We start from the raw sequence: 7,618 nt of genomic DNA on the forward strand, positions 1-7,618 counted from the left end.
CGCAAAACTCTACACAATTTTTTTTTATATATTATTCATATATGGGAGCCATTTTTTTATTTCAAATATTTTTTTTATTTTTTTAATAATTTAATTATTTTGATTAAAAAGAGAAAAACTGGTCTGGGCCTTGCCAGTGCCACTTTTTAAATGAGACAAAATAGAGCAATTTCTACATGGGTAGTGGGGATATTGAAGACAAGCCTTTTAGAGCAATTACGAATCGCCGCACAAAAGGCAGACGCGAATAGAGAGAGAACTTATTAAAATCTAAGAAATTTAGATTAGATTAGCATAAGATTTAAAATCCTATTTAACGTCCAATAATCAAGTTCGTGTATAAAATTCCTGTGAATAAAACCAAGAATTTAAAGACAAAATTTGGAAAACCTCTGTAAAATGTTCCTACTGTAATTTGCAAAAAAGTTCTTTTTTTTTTAAATTACAATAGGAACATTTTATGATGGTTGTCCAAATTTGGTCGTTGGATTCTTGGTTTGATTTTCAGGAATTCTATACATTAGAGAGAAGGTGTATACTATAGAAAGTGTACTTGTAAGAGAAAGACAGAGAAATATCGCACTGAAAATTGTTCTAGTAAGCAATGAAAGGGCCATTTACTCAGTATTAAGAATTTAATTTAAAGGCAGTATGAAATCCACTCTATGTTATCATTACGTTATGAAAATATATTTATGGCAATGCCTTATGAATCATATTCTGATTCGGAATTTTCCTGACTACAGTGAATCATTGTTGTGAAATTTTCCCAAATTGTAATTGGATTCTTTTGACCGAATTTATTTCAGATCGCACATTGTGTCTATGGTTAAGTCACAGAAACATTTAACACTTAAATATGTCGGTTTTCAATTACAGTGAAAAATTTTGGTGAACCGAAAAATATTCCAGAAATGAAGTCTGCAATATTTGAGGGATTCAGAGGATTTCAAAATAAATTGTTCGTGGCGTTTTGCGACCCTCAGTAAAATATTAGTTTTTTCGTTTTGTGGCTTTGGGGTCCGTAAATGTTGAAGAAGATTTTATATGTCCATCAGAGGTTTTGGCTCCATATATGGGCCCTTTTCAGTGATTTATTCTAGAAAAAGTCTTTTCGGTACATTTCTACCTGAGACATATTTTTGTGCGTCGACTTTTTGTATATAACGTTCATTATTGTTCTATGTAGCTAAGTGATAATAACAATAATTATACATTTTATTAAATAATTGATAGCTTAAATCAGTTTCTAGCAATCGTACATTCAAGACATTAAATTCTTATTTTCGACTTCTACGTACATGAACATGAGCACAACTGCGAAGTTATGAATTTGAAAACGTATGATACGGAAACAGAGATAAATAATAAGTGGCAATCTGTTGCTAACCCAGGCGGAAATATTATGTATAGTTTATACATAGAGTGTGAAGTATTATATATAATATTCACACTATATATAAACTATATATATATATATATATATATATCAGAGAAGGTCTTAGATTTGTGTAAAATTTGACCCCCCCCCCCCCCACTCCCAGTTTTGGTCAAATGTCTACGTTTTGAGACCCCATGAATCCGAAAAACAGGTTTTCAGGGATGTATGTCTGTCTGCCTATGCATGTTTGTCTGTGAACATGATAACTTTTGAAAAAAATAATCTATTAGATTGGCCTTTGGTACACTCGTTTAGTGTCCTAAAGTTTGAATTCGTTAGCCGGACATTTTGGATAAAAATTCAAAAAGTGGGCACATTTTGAATATTTTTGACACCATTTTTTTCCAAATTCTAAAATTTTCTGAACGGTTATTCATAGTATTCAAAAATTCGAACAATTTATCCTAATGACTTTTTTGATAAAATCAAAAATTACTAGAGTAATTACAAAATTAATTACAAAAAAAAGTAATTACAAAATTCCAAAAAACACTTGAAAATGAACATTTTAAGGCAAATAACGCACGATATGAAAAAAAATTTAGAGAACAAAAATGTTGCTTTTTAAATTCCCTACAAGAATATAATAACACATTTTGTAATTTTATTGAAAAATCAAAAACTCAAATTTTGACAGTATACAAAATAATGAAATATCAAAAAATTACATTTTTCGGCCAAACTATGCAAAATACGGTAAAAAATGAGTACACAAAAATTGTGCATTTGAAAAAAATCTACAAATTTGTTATCAACTACTTTTTGACAGAATGCGTAGTTTTGGCTTTAATCGTGAAAAACGCCACTAACAGTAAAAAAATCTTCCCGCTGCGTGGGCACATTCTTATCACAACTTTTGTCTTTCTATTTCTTTTTCGTCTCGTGTGTAGGGCTTCAAAAATTTAAATTTTTTATGTTTCTAATGCTTTTTTTCGATTAAACCCAAAAACAGATCTATTAAAAAAATATTCATGACAAATAAAGCATTTTTACATTCTCATCAGAAAAGGTTTTAAATTTGTGTAAAATTTGACCCCCCCCCCCCAGTTTTTGTCAAAAGGCCTACGTTTTGAAACCCCCTGAATCCGAAAAACAGGTTTTTACAAATTTGTCTGTCTATATGTCTGTGACCCTATTTTAAAAATTGTTGAGTCCACATTTTTTCATGATTCAAAACTTCTCAGTACACTTGTTCATAGTACTTGAATAGAAAAATGTTAATTTTCGATAGCCCTAAAGATTATCATAGCAACTTTTTGATTTTTTCGAAAAATTGAAAATTAAAATTTTGAGCACACAAAAAATAATAAAAAATTGCATTTTGCGGTCAAACTATGCAAGATAGGGAAAAAATTATAAGACAAACATTATGAACTAAAAAAAAATATCTACGAATTTGTCATTAATCACTTTTTTATAGGGCACGTAGTTTTTATTTTATGTATAAAAAAACATTGAAAATACAAGAACTAAATTTTTCGACACACGACACAAGCTAAGAAAAAATAAATATATAACACTTTTTCACCGAAAGTAGAGCAAAACAAATTTTATTAATGTTTTTTTTACATTCTCATCAGAGAAGTAATTAGACTTGTGTAAAAACTGACCCCCCCCCCCAATGTTTGTCAAATGTCCACGATTTAAGACCCCCTGAATCCGAAAAATAGGTTTTTACGAATGTGTCTATCTGACGGTCTGTCTGTATGTATGTATGCCTATCTGTCTGTGATCACAATAAATTTTGAAAAAATCATTCTATTAGATTAGCCTCTGGTAGACTCTTTTCTGCCGTACAAACTAAAAAGATACATAAATCCAACCTGACTCGAACTGAGAAAATCGTGAAAAAATTCTTGCCCAAAAAAGAACTTTAATACCGAATAAAATTTTAGATAATTAAGATATGTTATTTGGGTAAAAATAATGTGCTTTTTCATATTTTGCAATAAAAAATGGATTTTTAAAACAATTTCTATTAGAAAATGTAATTGCGATGTTTTACTAGTCGCGAAATGTCAAAAATACAAGGCAAAAAGAACACAAAGTTACTTGCGGACGATGCCTTTGTCGAAGAGCTCCAGCACAGCCTTAAAATACAACATCAAAACATACGTAAGGGACACTGTGTATTTAGTGAATCTTTAGGTTCTTTTTCATGTGTATGCTTATGACATATTGCCTTCCTTGTACAACTTTTAGGACACGCAAAGTGCTTTGTGTATCTTTTCTGTTGTATTTTTCAACTTTTTCGACTCTTCTCATCTATAAACAATCGTTTTTTGCAATAAATATTAATAATTAATAGATTTTATTGACACTGTTAGATGCAGCTTTCTATTATGAATCCAACGATACCAAAAACTCATTTTTATGAAAATGTCACTTATGTATCTTTTTAGTTTGAACGGCAGTTTTAGTGTCATAAATTAAAGGTCAAGTTCGTTAGCCAGCTATTTTGGATATAAAATTCAAAAAGTGAGCGCATTTTAAATATTTTTGAGACCACTTTTTTAAGTTCAAAAATGTTCTGTACGGATCTTTAAACTATTCAAAAAGTTGAACAATTTATGGGAATGATATAAAATTTCAAGGATAAAGTCGAGTGCGAAGCACGAGATACGTGATGAGAATATGTCCGTTAAATCCGAAAGAGCTTTAACAAAAGAGAATTCACAATCACCAAATTACTGTTGTCCATGCTTTCAACTTTAGTTTTAAAAAGTCTATGCGCAAAGATCGAGCACGTAGCGCGAAGTAAATACATTATTGAGCGCGAATCGCGAGAACCAACAGTCGCGCCCAATTGGGCGAGCCGCGCGCTTAGCGCGCGATGAGAATGTGCCCGCAAAGCGATAAACTTATAATTTTTTAATAGTTTTATGAGTGATTTGATTTGTGTGTCAGCCTAAAGTTAGCAGTTTATCAAAGTTGCAAATTCCTATCTACATTTGCATAAATAAAATTGATTATGCGCACCAATAAAAGGTAAATTAATTTAGACCAATATATTAATTTTCATACTATGTGTGCATTTTCTATTGTATCAAGTCTACAGTTCTTATGTTGAAAAAACTGATGTGTTTCTATCTTAATATCGTAGGTACCTTCGAAGTATATCTGAATTTCGTTTCAAACTAATAATTATTTGAAGGAAAATAGTCAAGCATTATTCTGAGCGAAATTATTTCTTCCCTGAATATATTAATTTTCTCGTCTCGAGAACATGAACATTGTTTCAATTAAAATAGTGGTCAAAATAAGTATATGAATTTACTTGGATCAAGAAACATTTTGTTAGAGTTTTAGTTACTTATCATGAGAATATAATATTTTCAATTCAATATATTATTAAACTTCACGCAAATAAGTATAATGGAGCAAACTAACTCAATATTTTTTTGCTTAGAGTAAATATATTCTTGATTCAAATAGTTGTCCTGATTCTATTATTTTCTTTATTCAAGAAAATCGGTCCCTTGTAAAAAGAAAATAATTGCTTCTTTCAAGTAGAATCAGCCAAGTAAATTAGTCTACTTGATTTAATGCACATTTTTTCTCAGTGTAGGTTTTGGCCTATCGATAAATGTTAGATATATGTAAAGAAACAAAATTTATTTTGCCACAAAACTTGGTTAAAGTTAAGGTGGGTTCTGAGGAATGATTATTACTACTGTGTAAAGCTCATTTTGTTTTTTCTTTCTTTTATTAAATGAAATAATCATAAGGATTCAACTCGTATTTTATGTTTTGTTTGATTTTTCGATACTAAAAGATCATTTTACAAGTTTTTGCAGTTTTTTTAGTTTGCAATAACTTTTTTAAATTTTCTGGTAAACATGCAGACATTTTTTGTAAGTTTCAAGATAATTTGGGTAGTTTTAAAGTATTTATGAAGAATTCAATTTCCTAAGTTAGAGGCCACATCTACGAGTATAGCTTATTCTCTAAGTTTCCATCTTAAGTCAAAGTTTCTATGAAAGAACCGCCTGGTCATTTTTTTCGGACAACACTGTATATATAATCATTTTTTCACTAATTGTATTAACTTTTTATTAACCTAATACGTTATAATTTATCCAAAAGCATTCTCTTTGAATAAATGAAAATTGTATATGAATTATAAGTTAAAGAAATTCTACATTTATTTGAATTCTATTTTATTTAAATTTTAAACTGCTTTTGTTTTAAAATTAAATAATTTTTATTTTAACTGTTCACCAGTTTACAATGTTCTTGCAAAGTAACAACTTTCAAAGTTGAATAAATTAACTTCAATAGATTAATAATTTAACTTATTTGTAAGTTAAACCTTAAAAATGACAGTATAATCATAATGACAATTGGAAAAGTTAAAAAATCGCTAAGCGAAATGTAATCCGAAAAGATGAAGTTTGTTCGGATGCGAAATTTTATTTGTTACCAAAATTTTAGTGTACGAGAATTCATTATTTTCACCTCAAATTTCACACACACACACACGCGCGCGCCACACATGCAATTTAAAATATATGTTAAACAACCTCCGTACTGGGAGCAACTATCATCTACAAATGATACCGGCTCCCAGTATAAACATGAATTATCAAACTTACGACCACGTCTCATGACCGTGAGATGAGTGGTCACAGGGCACGATGAAATCATAATGACAGATCGGCGAAACCCTCGTGTGACTTGAGGGCACGAAGCGATACAAGGATGATCGCTTTCTGTATCCATCTCGCAAGTGTATTGGCATATTTTTTCACACGAGTATGGCGAAGAATAGAGCAACTGCATCTAGCTCTGGGGATTGTAGAACGATATACTAAGGAAATTGGAATGGAATTTGGGTTAGACAAATGCGCCAAGGTTTATTTGAAGCGAGGAAAACTTAATAGCATCCCTGAAGATCCTGAGCTCATTGATAGAAGCGCCATACGACACCTTTGCGCTGGAGAGACTTATGCATACCTGGGCGTGCCACAGAGCCGCATTCAGGATGTGACATCTATAAAGGATACTCTCCGAAGCAAATACAAACGTCTCATCCGACAAATTTGGTCTTCCGAATTGTCGGCGAGGAACAAAGTATCTGCAACGAACATGCCTGCCGTCCCGGTACTACTCTATTCATTTGGAGTAGTTCCATGGACGAAGAACGAGCTCAAATCTCTTGATGTCGGGACAAGAAAGGTTATGCACATGAACAAAAGCATGCATCTTAAGTCTTCCGTTCCGCGACTGTACATCTCACGCCGTCAAGGATTAAGAAAGCACAAGAGAAAAACTGTCGTGAACAGCTCCTCGATAAGAGGATGCACGGTATCTTCCATAGAAATGTGAAGGATCAGTCAATGTCTTGCGAGCTAACGTTTGCTTGCTTTAAATCGTCCGGATTGAAGTCTGGTACAGAGGGTTTCATTTTTGCATGCCAAGACGGTGTCATTTCTACCTTAACATACCGTCGCCACCTTTTGAGCCAAGACATTCCCGATGATAGCTGCAGGGCGTGCCTTGCACACCCCGATCATTTAGCTCACATACTATCTAGTTGTCCAACTCACGCGGGAACGACCTACATTCAAAGGCACAATGCGGCACTAAGAGTGCTTTATTACCATCTCTGTCACTCATATGGCATTAACCTTAATATCGCTCCTCTAAATGCTCCTAATTGAGTCAATTGTCGAGAATGGGAAGTGCCGCATATACTGGAACTTTATATTCTCGACAATTGTTTCTGTTGCTCACTCGAGGCCTGACATGGTTCTTCTTGACTTCGAGAAGCGAACCATGTTCGTTATCGAATTTTCGGCACCAGCTGACAAAAACATCATAACCAAGGAGAATGAAAAGAAAGAGAGGTATCGAGACCTTATAAGGGAGTTGCAGCGATTGTACCCGGAATATTCTGTTAAACTGATCGTCCTTATCATCGGCGCTTTTGGAGGTGCCAAACTTTCACTTGCTAATGGCCTAAAAAGCATCCCTGCGTGTCAACAATATTCTAGAACACTTGCGGGAAAAATGCGGAAGGCGTTTGTCCTTGGGTCGCTCCGTGTTCTTAGGGTGCACGAGGCTTTTGCTGGTTCGTCGTATTGATTCCTTTACAGACTGTAACCACCTATCTCACGGTTGTGAAACGTGGTTGTGGCTGAAATTTTACCGCGATTTCGCTGGAAGCGGGTGCAA

At 33.0% G+C, this 7,618-nt stretch overlaps 1 protein-coding gene across 1 annotated transcript in view; it reads left to right on the forward strand.

Annotated features, from left to right (window-relative positions):
- Window positions 1-7,618, forward strand: part of LOC117167524 (transmembrane protein 53) — a 48,301-nt gene that overhangs the window by 10,288 nt on the left and 30,395 nt on the right. The gene's annotated exons all lie outside the window — the stretch shown is intronic.

Source organism: Belonocnema kinseyi, chromosome 1 (assembly GCF_010883055.1).
Source record: "Belonocnema kinseyi isolate 2016_QV_RU_SX_M_011 chromosome 1, B_treatae_v1, whole genome shotgun sequence".
Taxonomy (NCBI): Eukaryota; Metazoa; Arthropoda; class Insecta; order Hymenoptera; family Cynipidae; genus Belonocnema; species Belonocnema kinseyi.